Source organism: Mauremys mutica, chromosome 12, assembly GCF_020497125.1.
Source record: "Mauremys mutica isolate MM-2020 ecotype Southern chromosome 12, ASM2049712v1, whole genome shotgun sequence".
NCBI lineage: Eukaryota > Metazoa > Chordata > Testudines > Geoemydidae > Mauremys > Mauremys mutica.
Genome location: NC_059083.1, coordinates 23,147,688 through 23,161,319, shown reverse-complemented (window position 1 = coordinate 23,161,319; position 13,632 = coordinate 23,147,688). Strand labels below are relative to the sequence as shown.

Here is a 13,632-nt window from a genome sequence, read left to right as displayed (position 1 = left end):
TTAGTCTTATAATTTGATTTCGACATTTACAATTGTGTGTTGGCTGAAGGAAATTCTTTATTCCTGTTTGCTGTTACTTTGCTTTTACTGAGAAAGAAAGGAGGGGGGATTCTCTCCATAGATTGATAAGTTTAGACCCTGTATTTTTGCATCTTGGGTTACAGAGACAAGTTACTTTCTTTTTATTCTTTAATAAATCTTTTCTGTTAAGAACTTGGTTGATCTTTCCTTGGGTGGATTCTCAGGGAAAGGAGAGGAGGGAGGTATCCCTCTGTAGTTGGATCCCGGTATCTCTCCTAGGAAAAGGGAGGGGGGAGGAAGCAGGGGGGAATGGTTTATTTCTCCTGGGTGTAAGAACTCCATGGATTTGGGGCTCTTGGGATCCCCAAGGATTTTGGGGAAGGACTGTGTCCCAATCCATGTACCTGACTGGGTGGTGGCAGCTTTTACCAGATCTAAACTAGGATTTTTAGTTTAGAGGGAAACCAGTGCAGGTCCCCATATTGGAACCCAACAGCTCTAAGTGGGGGTGAGACCTATGACATGGTGGCAGCTTTTACCAGATCTAAACTAGGATTTTAGTTTAGAAGAAGGATTCATGCAGGTCCCCATATTGGAACCCAACAGCTCTAAGTGGGGGTGAGACCTATGACAAACACACAGCCCTAAAGAAGAGCTTGGTGCAGCTCCAAAGCTCGTCTCTGCAACAACAGGAGATAGAATCTTTTATGTGACCATCTCTCCCACCTGGTTTAAGTTCATCAAAACTCAAACTTCTGAAAACCAAGAAATACAGAGTTAAGGTACCGGCCAATGCAACGTTAACCCTGCCCTCATGGGGCTGTCACTAGTCACTGGGAAATTATCTGTATGCACCTCAGCTGTATTCCTGGTGTGAGGTGTAGCTAGACCAGGGGTCAGCAACCTACGGCACGCATGCCACCTTTGGCACGCGAGCCTATTTTTCCTGGCACATGGCTGCCAGCCGGGGATCTGGCCGCCGGCCCCACTCAGCGCACAGCTGGCTGAGTTAACGGAACCCCAGGCCGGCAGAGGCTGAGTGGGGCCAGCGGACGGGACCCCAGACTGGCAGCAGGCACACCCCCAGCTCCCCCCCTCACCGCACTCGGGTTCTGCGGCTCCCAGGAGCATGAGTTGCCAGGGTGCAGGGCACTGAGCCTGCTGCGGGAGGGGCGGTGGCAGCGGTTCACATTCCCGGGAGCTTCAGAGCCCGAACACGGCAAGGAGGGATCCGGGGGACGCATAGGGCCCACCGCCCGCATACATCTGCTGCAGGAGCCCCCCCGGGGGGGCACTGGGCCGCAGCCCAGGCAGACACGCCCCCCGGCCAGTGGTAAGCTGGAGCTGGTTCCCACCGGTTCGTAAGAATCAGTTGTTAAATTTAGAAGCCGGTGTAGAACCAGCTGTTAAAGGGGCAGGCAAACAACTCCAGTCCGTAGGCCACATCCGGCCCGCAGGAACGTCCTGTCTCTGGCCCACCAGAGCTCCCAGCTGGGGAGGCTCCCCTGGCCCCTCCCCCGCTCCCTGCCCCCCTGCAGAACTGCAGCATGTCGACCCGCCGGTGCCAGCGCTCTGGGAAGCTCTGCAGCTCTTGCCGCTTTGAGTGGCATGGTAAGGGAAGGGGCAGGGCTGCGAGCTCTAGCGGGCCGCACGGCATCGTTACACGCTGCCCTGAGCAGCATGGTGAGGGAGTCAGCCGGGGCTGGGAGGAGGGTTGGATAAGGCAGGGGCCAGGCAGGGAGCGATTGGAGGGGGCGGTCAGGGGACAGGGAACAGGGGGTTCAGGTAGACATGAGTTCCGGGGATCTGTTGGGGTGGTGGTTCTGGGGATCTGTCGGGGGATCTGATGGGATTGGGGGAGTCAGGGGACAGGGAGTGGGGCGAGTTGGGTAGGGAGTGGGGAGGGGTTCTGGGGGGCAGTTAGGGTGGGGGGTCTCAGAGGGGGTAGTCAGGGGACAAGGAGCAGGGGGGATTGATGGGTTGCTTGTGGCCCTTGTTGGTTCTGAGAGGGGCAGTCAGGGGAAAGACATAGGTGGGGGTCGGATGAGGGGGACAGGCTGTTTTGGGAGGCACAGCCTTCCCTACCCGGCCCCCAATACAATTTTGCAACCCTGATGTGCAGGGCCGGCTTTAGGAAGTGCAAGGCCCGATTCGAACAGTTTTGACGGGGTCCCGGCAGGGATAAGTAAAAAAAACACATGGGGCTTCTTCTCACCCCGCGCTCAGGTTCTGCGGCTCCTGGAAGTGTGAGCTGCCGCCGCCGCCCCTCCCACAGCTCCCGCCTCCTGCTGCCTCAGCACTCCACATGGAGCCAGCGTCTGACCGGCAGGGCCTGGTAAGGGGAGTCCCGGGGGGGCAGTCAGGGAGCAGGGGGAGGGTTGGATGGGTCGGGAGTTCTGGGGGTCCTGTCAGGGGGTGGGGAGTAGTTGAATGGGGTGTGGGAGTCCCCGGGGGGTCTGTCTGGGAGCAGGGGTGTGGATAAGGGTTGGGGCAGTCAGAGGACAAGGAGCGGGGGTGGGGGGTTGCGGGTTCTGAGCAGGGCGATCGGGGTGGGAAGAGGGAGGGAGTGGATGGGGGTGGGGCTAGGGCAGGGCTCTCCCCTCTTATTTTGATTGTTGAAATATGGTAACCCTAGGAGAGGGGGGAGCTGGGGGGCTGGTGCCCACATATATCAACTGCAGCCTGCAGGAGCCCACAGGGGGGCACCAGGCCGCAGCCTGGGTAGGAGGGGCAGGGGGGCACAGCTGCTCCCCGCTAGCAGCACCGCCACCTTTGCAGAGCTGCTGCCCCCCTGCACCGCACCGGCTCCTCCGTGGCTGGGGCTCACTGCTGCTGCAAGTGGGATGCTCTGGCTCTCCGGTGCCTCCGGAAGGCGGCTCCTCCCTGCTGAGCTGCTGCAGCGGCCCAAGTCCGGCAAAGCCAGTGAGTGGACTCTGGGCAGGAGCCACTGGGATGGGGCGGGGAGGGATCATGGGGGGGCTGTGCACCCTCCAGGGGAGTTCAGGGGGGCAGGGAGGGGGGAACCTGGTCTGGGGAGCAGCCCCTGGCCAGGCTGGCCCCTGGGGTCTATAAAGGCTCACTGGGATTTGCCCCTCAATGAACCGATGTGCGGGGCGGGGGGGGCGAGCGCAAGGTGGAAGTTTTGCCCAGGGCGCAAAATATTCTTGCACCGGCCCTGCCCCAGGGGGTGCGCGCACCCCAGGTTAAGAACCACTGCACTAAACTGATAAGATCTGCATTTTAATTTAATTTTAAATGAAGCTTTTTACACATTTTAAAAAACTTGTTTACTTTACATACAACAATCGCTTATAGATTTATAGAGAGAGACCTTCTAAAAACATTAAAATGTATCACTGGCACGCAAAACCTTAAATTAGAGTGAATAAATGAAGACTCGGCACAGCACTTCTGAAAGGTTGCTGACCCCTGAGCTAGACCAAATGGTGGAGGAATTAGTTGGAGCAGCTTGGGAGAGCTGTGACTCCAAGATGAGGAAATAGGAGATTAATTTGAGGGTTTCATGCTGTCACATGGGGACTGCATCTTGCCAGAGCCCATGGCCCTCCCACAGCCCCCCGGCCACTCCTGGCTCACCAAGGCACCATTTCAGATTTCTTTTGAAGGGGAGGGGGGACAACTTTAACCGTGATTCCAGGCAGGGGTGAAAGTAAGTAGAGGGACTTACGAGTACACTGGGTCCCTTCTGGGTAAGGTGGGGGGTGGCTCTGGCCCCCCCCCGAAGGGGCAGGACCGGGGACCAGAGTCCCACAGCCAGCCCTTCATGGCCGCCACTGCCACAGTAAGTAGCAAAGTAAAAGGAGCAGAGAAGGAGCCTTAATAACCACAGCACGGCCAGGAGATCCCCAGCTACTGAGAACAGTTTTCTTAATGGCACTAAAATAGCACCAAAGGCCAGGGATTAATACAGGGAATTAATGAGTTACAGTCTCACTTTCAGTAACATGTAATAAATCTCCCCGTCCCGCTCACGTTCCCTTTCCTTTTGTACTGTCCTTTTGTATTTTCTAACCCTCACTTCTGATCCCTGTTTATTTTCCTGTCTCTCCCCCACTCTCCTCCCCTCCCTGTCACAGATCATCCCCCGTGGCTGCTCCTTTCCTCCCCCCTCACTCCCCCGTAATTTTATCCCTTCCCCTCTTGCTGCCCCCGGGCTGGTTCCCCTGGCAGGGATATTTTCCTGTCACTCTTCTCATTTCTGTTCTCCACCATTTCTCCTGGACTCTCCCTTTATTGTTTTATTTTCATTCACATTTTCCTTCTTGCTTCTTCTAATTCCCTCTGGTTAAACCCGCCCTGTCCCTGCCTCCCCCAGTGCTGCCAACCTCAGGAGTTGGGAAAAAAAATCATGAGACTGACCGAATAATGATTCTTTTAAGGTTGTATAACGGTTTTTCCATCAACTGCTCCCCTTACCCATCTCCCCGCACCGCCCGTTGTGTGTGTGACCATTACAGTGTTACCAGTTGTCCTGAAGTGACTCTGGCCCCTGCAGCAGGAGCTCTGGCTGGGAGACCCCAGTGAGATCTAATCCCACCGATCTGTACAAACCCCTCCCTGCTGCTGCTTCTCCCCAACCCCACAAACCCTGATTGATTCATGCTGTGTCCCTGCCACCCCCACCTCCGCCTGTCCCCAGCCTGGCTGTTAGTGTTACCCCCTGCTCAGCCCCCACCTCTGCCCCTCCGGGCCCCTCCTGCAGCTTCCAGGGACCATAGAGATGAGGAGCCAGAGGCTAGGTAGATGGGAGTCCTCCAAGGTTATATACACTGGGGTATGAGAGGCTAGAGAGGCTGATTTCCGGTTCTCCCCCTCCCCTCCCCCTTCGTGTGTCTCAGGGACACAGGCTGAGCCGGGCTCCCCGCCCCACCCAGAACCACGGTCGGATTCTCTCCCCAGGGACGGAGTCCAGCGGGAAAGTGAAGATCGGGGCCTCGTCACCAGCATCGATAAATGTCACCTGCCCCCGGTCACAGTCCAGGGACCTGGCTCAGGGGCAGGGGGGTCGCAGGGGTGGTGAGAGCTTTGAACTGACACCCGCACTGCCTCATACCCCAGATCCCCCCCTCAGGGCTACGGCTGATCTGTCCCTTCCTCTCAACAGATGCTTTTGCCACCCCCACAGCCCAGCATCCCACACCTCCACCTCCCAGCAATGTCTCCCCAAGGTGACTCCCTCACAGCCCAGCTCAGAGGGCTTAGTGACAAATCTCTCAGGGGTCCTACTGGGATCCAGGAAGTAGGCAGGCAGAGCCCGCCCACTGCTAAAGGACCTCCCCTCAGCCTAAGGGGAGGATCCACTGGGCCTGGAAACAAAATGGTTATGGGGGACAACTAATGAAATAACAGGGAAAGGAGTGTGGACAAAGGGTCAAAGGAAGGGAACGTAACTGGGACACCGAGCAGAGAACCCCGGACAGCGCCCACTGCTCCTCAAAGACAAGTGAGCCAGTGGACGCCGCCCAGAGGAATTCTGCCCAGATGTGTCAATGGACAGCGAATAGGAAATAGGCCCCACAGTCACAGAAGACCCCCATCGGCCAACCTCCTCTGCCTGGTTTTACAGATGGCCATTTTAGCCAGGGCCAGGAGAAGGTTGATTAGGAGGTCTGTGACTTCGTGGGGCCATGGATAGGGAGTGCACAAATAAGAAGTTGAGGGGAAAAGTGCAACCAAAAGGGTTAACAGGATGTCTAAGAAGAGCTGGAATAGGGCTGCAACCTGGCACACTGCAGGTAAATATGTGCCAGGGTCTCCCTCACACCACAGAAAGGGCAGGTGTCTGGGATGAGGGTAAACCATGCAAAGTACACGCCCATGTGCATGGCCCTGTAGAGGAGCCGCCAACTGATATCCCCGGCAGGTCTCGGGACCAGGGTAGAGCATAGGCTGGCCCACTGGGATGCCTCACCCTCGAAAGATGGCAGGGGGTCCTGCCACTTTGTGACAGGGCGGGATCCGAGGGTGAGGAAGTGAAGGGTATGGAGCACAAGTGTGTATAGATGTTCTCTTGGTGCGGTCTGGAAACGAACCGTCTGCAAGTCGTGCACCCTGCTCATGGCAAAGGGATTTCAGGGGCGGTGAGAGCCTGGAACTGATCACCCCCACTTCTCCACAGCCCAGATCCCCCCTCAGGGCTACAGCTGATCGGTCCCTTCCTCCCAACAGACTCTCTGGCCACCCCCACAGCCCAGCATCCCCCACACTCCATCTCCCAGCAATGTCTCCCCGAGGTGAATCCCTCACAGCCCAGCACACAGGGCTCAGTGTCAAATCTCTCAGGGTTGTCGGGAAGATCCTGCTGTGTCACTCCCCATGTCACACTTTTCTGATCCTCAGACAGGACGAGTTGGGGATGAGCCATGTCTGGATCCAGAATCACATTCGCTGGGGAGAGAGAATCAGAGCATTAGGGGCAGAGCTCAGCCCTGGGGGAGGGTTTGATGGTGTCAGTGACAGACTCTGCCCCAGCTGGAGAGTAAATCAGGGAATCTCCTTCCTCCAGGATTTACCTCTCAGCTCTGAGATCTCAGCACAGTGCTGGGGAGAGCCCCAGGCCCTTTAAATTGCCACCAGAGCCCCACTTCTGGAGCCCTGGGGTAGGGCTGCAGCCAGGCTCTGGGGGCTATTTAAAAAGTCTGGGGCTCCAGCTGCTTCTGCCGCCCCAGCCGTTTAAATAGCCATGAGAGCCCCGCTGCTTCCCCAGGGCTCCGGCAGCTATTTAAAGGGCCAGGATGGTAGAAGCAGGGGAGCCTGTGCCCTGCCCGCAGCCAACCCCTGCTGCACCCCCTGCCCACAGCTAGCCCCACACCAACTGCCCTGCCTGCAGCTAGCCCCACACCAACTGCCCTGCCTGCAGCCAGCCCCTGCCCGCAGCCAGCCCTGCACCTCCGGCCTGCAGCCAGCCCCTGTTGCACCCTATGCCTTGCCTCCAGCCCTGCACCCCCTGCCCTGCCCACAGCCAGACCCTACCTCCAGTCAGCAATGTATGTAATATATCATTTTATTATTATTTATATAGTTATGGAAAGTAAATTATACATGGAAGAAATGAAAAGGTTTTTTTAACTTTTTTTTTTAAGTCACCCCTGCCAGGGCCCCTCTGAAAAAGTTTGAATTAGGCCCCGCCCTTCCTAAAGCCGGCCCTGACTGTAACTGCCAGGCAAACAGGGCAAAGGCAGGTAAATCAACGCTGCAGCTACTGCTATTCCCCCTCCCCGCAAACCAGAACCCCTGCAACCAACAACCCCCCGCAATGACCCAGGCGCAGCCACGTGGGGGTGTTGGGTGCAGGAGGGGGGCGGGGGGCAGTTGGCAGTTCCCCCCCCCCCCAATGAGCAAGTCAAGGCCCCCGCACTCGAGCCAGGCGCCCGCAACAGCCACGTGGCGCCGCAGGAGGAACGGGGCCAGCAGCAGCCGGGTCATCCCGAAAGCGAAACCAAAAATCGCGCAGGTGCAGTAACGAGCCTTTAAAGCTTTTTTAAAGCCGATTGGGTAACCGGGAGCCAATCACGCTCTCAGGAGGGAAATTAAAAACCAACCAACAGAAGAGGCAGAAGCCCCGCCCCCAGGGGCGGCCCCAGAACAGGCAACATTCACTGCAGGAGAGAAGCCGCGTGAGGCCGGCCGGGCTCTGCCTTGGCAGCTCCTGCAGCAGCCGCCGGGTGTTTCCCTTCCTGGGACTGACTCGGCTGCTGCTGGGCGGGGAGGAGCCCCCGGGAACATTGCAGCCTGCAGGCGTTTGTGTGACATGTGCCCCAGGGCCCTGTGGCTGGGGGGCATCCCCCTATCGCGGTGCTCTTGAAGGAGCAGAGTCTGTGTGTGTCTAAGGAGGGATTGTCAGAATTCACTGATCTCAGTGTCTATCACTGCCAGTTTTAAGCATTTATTTCCAATATTTATTGAGTTAATTTTTCACAGTTTCACTGGTACCACCCCACACACCATAGGTGCTGAGTTTTGGTTTTCCTGGTGGGTGCCCCATCCCGGCTCTACCCCTTCCAAGGCCAAGTCCCCACTTTGCCCCACTCCACCTCTTCCTGCTCCTGCTCTGCCCCCCCTCCCTCTAGGCCCCTGACCCCCCAAGTGCCTCCCACCTACTGCTCACTCCTTTATGCCCCCTCCTGCCTCGAGGGTGAGATGTGTGTGCGGGGGGGGGGGGTTCAGCATCCCCCCAAAACTGACAATTTTCAGCATATTTATACACTTCCTTCATATTGTAGGTATTGAATGTGTGTATATCATTGGTATCCTAACAATGTCGTCATTAAAATAGTAGACCTACATCATTATATTACCATGAATTACAGAGTATTAGAATAATTACACTCAGATACAAGCTGCCTTCACTAACACCCAGTGGTGAGCTGGAGCCAGTTCTCACCGGTTTGCTGGAACCGGTTGTTAAATTTAGAAGCCCTTTTAGAACTGGTTGTCCTGCGCGGGATAACTGGTTCTAAAAGGGCTTTTAAATTTAACCACCAGTAAAGCTCCGGCAGCTCCTCGCCCCGCCCCCAGCCCCAGCTCACTTCTGCTCTGCCTCCTCCCCTGAACACTCTGCCCCAATTCTCCCTCCTCTCCGCCCACTTTCTGCAAATCAGCTGTTTGCGTTGGAAGCCTGGGAGGGCTGAGAAGCAAGCGGTGGCTTCGCACTCAGGGAGATGGAGCGGAGGTGAGCTGTGACGGCGGGCATGAGGAGGGCCACAGGCCATGGCAGGTAACCCTCTGCTCCCCCCCAGGTACACTACCCCACCCCTAGGAGCCAGAGGGACCTGCCAGATTCTTCCCGGGAGCCGCTCCAGGTAAGCACTGCCAGGACTCCCCACCTCATCCCTGCAGGTCCCTCTGGCTCTTTGGGGCAGGGCGGGGTGGGCACCCACTACGGTGGCCCACGAGACCCCCCTGCCCGGCCCCTGAACTCCCGGCCAGGGAGGCTAGTCCCCGGCTGTTCCCCATCCCCTGCAACTTCAGCTCGTCCCACCGCTGGCGCATGCTCTGGGCGATGGGCTGCGAGCTCAGCCTGACCCGGTGCTCCAGGTGCTGCAAGGTGGCAGCGTGGCCCGACTGGAGCCAGGTGCTGCGTGGCCTGGATCCAGCCGAGCGACGTGACTCAGCTCCAGGCGCTGCAAGGCGGCGGCCCGGCCCAGCTTCAGCTGTGCGTCCTGGCCCAGCCTGGCTCCAGCTGTGTGGTGCAGCCCAGCCTGGCTCTGCCCAGCTCCAGCCATGCAGCCTGGCCCGGCTCCAGCCGAGTGGCGTGGCTGTAGCTCCACCAGCCACCTCCAGGCAGCGCAGTAAGGGGGCAGGGATCAGGGAGGGGGTGTTGGATAGAGGGCAGGGGAGTTTGGGGTGGTGGGGGGGGTGGATGGGGGTCGGGACGGTCAGAGGGCGGGGAACAGGGGGATTGAATGAGGACAAGGGTCTCAGGGGGACAGTCAGGAAGGAACAGGGGTTGGATGGGGCAGTGGGAGGCAGTCAGGGGCAGGGGTTCCAGGGGCAGTCAGGGCTGGTTGAATAGGGCAGGGGTCCCAGGGGGCCATCAGGAATGACAGGAGGGGTTGGATGGGGTGGCGGGGAGCAGTCAGGGGACAGGGAAGGGGGGTGGATGGTGCAGGGGTCCTGGGGGGGCGTCAAGGAATGCGGGGGGTTGGATGGAGCAGGAGTCCCGGGGGCGGGCCTGACCCCCTCGTGGGGTGAGGAGGGAACCGGTTGTTAAGATTTTGGCAGCTCATCACCGCTAACACCCCTGTGTAAAGACACTGTGTTCACTCTGTGCTTTACTCCTGCTTAGTGCCTGTTTGGGAGCTGAGGGCCACTGATGGCTGTGGGAAGAAGGTGGATGGGAGGCACAAGCAGTGGGGAGTCTTTCCCCCGCTCCTTCCTCTTTTCTCCTCTCCTTTCCTATCGCTCTCCCTGCCCCTTTCCCTCCCTCTTGTTTCTTCTCTAAGTCCTTGCTCCCCTTCCTGATGTTTGCCCCTTCTTGCTTCCCACCCGTGTCCTTTTACCCATCTCTCTCTGCTCCCCACCTCCTGGGGGCTCTGTCTAGTGCCTGCTCCCAACAACACACTCAAAGCGGCAGAGGAGATTCCCTTTCCTTGGGGAGGAAGGGTGGCCCAGTGATTCAGGAAGAGGCCTGGGGCTCAGGTGTGCTGGGTTTGGTTCTCTGCTCTGCCACTGACTCTCTGCTTAGCCTTGGGAAAGTTACTTCACCTCTGTGTACCCTAGATCCCACCTGCCACATGGGGCTAATGCTGACCCTGCCTCCTAGGTTAAATCTGTTCATAGCTGTGTGGTGATGAGGGAAATAATGATACCAAGGTAAGTAGATTTGGGCTGAATTACTCCACCGCCTGACAGTGACAGCCAGCTCCGTGCAGGGGTCACGGGAAAGGAAGGGGCTCAAGCCAGCTCTGCACAGAGGGAGGTCAGGACTTCAGCCCCACATCTGCTGGGGTCATGGGCTTCTTCTCACCCCCCACCTCACCCAGTGTGGCTCCTGCTGGGGTCCGGGGCTTCTCCTTCCCCTAATTTGCCACTGCACCAATCCAGCGCGTGCACCTAGGAGCCCTGCGGCCTGCTGGGGCGATTTCAAAGAGCCTGGGGCTCCCAGCCATTGCCACCACTACCAGGCACTGGCAGTCGCTGCAACTGGAGGCCCCGGACGTCAGGTGGTGGGTTCTTGTTTGTGGATTGCGAAGCAGAGACACACACCCCTGTGCAGCCCAGATTTAGGCACCTATCCGTGAGAGGGGTGTGACTTAGGACATCCCTTCCCCTCTTGTTGGCATCTCCCATTGGCCAGCTGACATTGCTCCCCGCCTACTGAGGGGGGCTTTCATGTAACGTATTGTAAGGTGCCTGTATTGCCCATGGATTGTCTAGGGAGTTTACACACCTGACTCAGCTCTGAGGGTCACAGCGCTGCTGTTCCTGTGATTTTCTAGCTGCCTAAAAATTAGGCCCTGTAACACTCAGCATTGCAACACCCGAGTCCCTGCATGGATTACACCCTGTGCAACCAGTCACCGCTCCGCAGAGCACAGCTGAGCAATTCCTGATTGACAGGGGTGTGCACAGGACAGGGACAGAGCACAGGCTGGAGAGTGACACATCACAATAGGCGCCAACTTTCTCGGCGCTGGTGAGTGCCTGCACCCCCCCCACAACTTTCCCCGCCCCGGCCCCCCTGACTCCACCGCATCCCTGGCCCTGCCCCCTTTCCAATCCCATCCCCAAAGTCCCTGCCCTAACTCCGCCCCCTCCCTGCACCTATTGGATCCCTTCCCCAAATCCCTGCCCCGGCCTCGCCTCTTCCCCCAGCGCACCACGTTCCCACTCCCTCCCTGCCCTGTGAATCAGCTGTGTCACGGCACAAGCGCTGGGAGGGAGGGGGGAGAAGTAGGACGTGGTGGCGCGCTCGCGGAGGAGACAGAGGTAAGCTGGAGTAGGGGGGTAGGGCCACAGGGAGCTGCCGGTGGGTGCTGAGCACCCACCAATTTTTTTCCGTGGGTGCTCCAGGCCCGGAGCACACACGGAGTCAGTGCTTATGCACATCACAGCAAAACCCAAACTCTCCTTCTAGAGGTTCAATATTCCCTGCAGGGCCGGCTTTAGGCTATGGTACGCCATAACGGGGCAGTCCGGCTTCCCCAGGGGGCAATTTAATGGGCCTGGGACTCCCAGCAGAGGCTGGAGCCCCAGACTCTTTAAATTGCCACCGGAGCCCCACTGCTGGAGCCCTGGGGTAGGGCTGTGGGGCTCTGGGGGCTATTTAAAAAGTCTGGGGCTCCCGTTGCTTCTCCCCCCCCCCCCAGCCCTTTAAATAGCCGCTGGAGCCCCGCCGCTTCTCCAGGGCTCCCTCAGCTATTTAAAGGGCCGGGGCGATAGAAGGAGGGGAGCCTGGGACCCTTTAAATAGCTGCCGGAGCCCTGGGGTAGTGGGGGGCTCCGAGGGCTATTTAAAGGGCTGAGACTCCAGCTGCCTCTGCCGTTCTGGTCCTTTAAATAGCCGCGAGAGCCCCGCTGCTTCCCCAGGGCTCTGGCAGCTATTTAAAGGGCCGGGATGGTAGAAGCAGGGGAATCCCTGCCCTGCCCATAGCCAACCCTTGCTGCACCCTCTGCCTGCATCAGCCCCGCACTCCGCACCCTCTGCCCTGTCCGCAGCCAGCCCGTCTCCAGCCAGCCCTGCACCCCCTGCCCACATCAGACCCTGCTGCACCCCCTGCCTTGCCTCCAGCCCCGCACCCCCTGCTCTGCCCGCAGCCAGCCCCATACCCCTTGCCCTGCCTCCAGCCAGAGCCTACCTCCAGTCAGCCCCTGCCCTGCCTCCAGCCAGCAATGTACGTAATATATCATTTTATTATTTATATAGTTATGGAAAGTAAATAATACATGGAGGAAATGAAAAGGTTTTTTAAATGTGATTTTGTTTTTAGTCACCCCTGCCGGGGCCCTGCCGAAAATGTTCAAATTGGGCCCCGCACTTCCTAAAGCCGGCCCTGATTCCCTGTGGGTGCTGGGGGGACACAACCAAGTCGGGAAGCAAATCCCATGATGCTGCCCCCAGCACCTGCAGCTGGGACAGTAAAGTGGAACAAACATGAAGAATTCTTTGTAATGTTTTATTTACAGTAAGTAGCTGGAAAGTAGCAAAGTAAAAGGAGCTGAGAAGGAGCCTTAATAACTGCAGCACGGCCAGGAGATCCCCAGCTACGGAGAACAGTTTTCTTTATGGCACTAAAATTGCACCAATGGCCAGGAATTAATATAGGGAATTAATGAGTTACAGTCTCACTTTCAGTAACATGTAATAAATCTCCCCGTCCCGCTCACATTCCCTTTCCTACTGTCCTTTTCTAGTCATCATTGTTCTAGCCCCACTTTCCATCCCTCTTTATTTCCCTGTGTCTCTCCCCCCTCTCACAGATCATCCCCCTCGGCTGCTCTCTTCTTTCCCTGATCTTACCCCTTCCCCTCGTGCTGATCCTGGGGAGGGCCAGCTCCAGGCACCAGCCTACCAAGCACGTGCCTGGGGCGGCACTTCGGGAGGGGGTGGCAATCGGGGTTTGTTTTTGTTGTTTGTGGTTTGGCCAGGCGGCGCTGGGGAGGGGGGGGCGGGGACTTGGGCGGCCCGACGCGACGCTGTGGGGGGGGACGACTTGGGCGGCCCGACGCGATGCTCGGGGGGTGTGTGGGGATTTGGGTGGCCCGACGTGGCGCTGGGGGCTGCGGGGACTCGGGCAGTATGACGCTCAGGGAGAGGTCGGGCGGTGCTATTTTTTTTTTGCTTGGGGCGGCAAAAATGTTAGAGCCGGCCCTGATCCTGGTGAGATCTAATCCCACAGATCTGTACAAAACGCTCCCCCCTGCTGCTGCTTCTCCCCAACCCCCCGAACCCTGATTGATTCATGCTCTGTCCCTCCCACCCCCATCCCAGCTGTTAGTTTTGCCCTCTACCCAGCCCCCCATCTCTGCCCAACCTGCAGCCCCAGAGGGGGAGGATCTTGCAGGGGACATAGATGAGGGGCTGAGGGCTGGGTAGATGGGAGTCCTCCAAGGTCACAGAGACTGGGGTGTGTGTGGCTAGAGAGGCTGA

General features: G+C 58.1%; 1 pseudogene; it reads right to left on the bottom strand.

Moving 5' to 3' along the window:
• LOC123344864 overlaps positions 1-13,632 on the bottom strand; it is a 136,714-nt pseudogene that overhangs the window by 63,141 nt on the left and 59,941 nt on the right.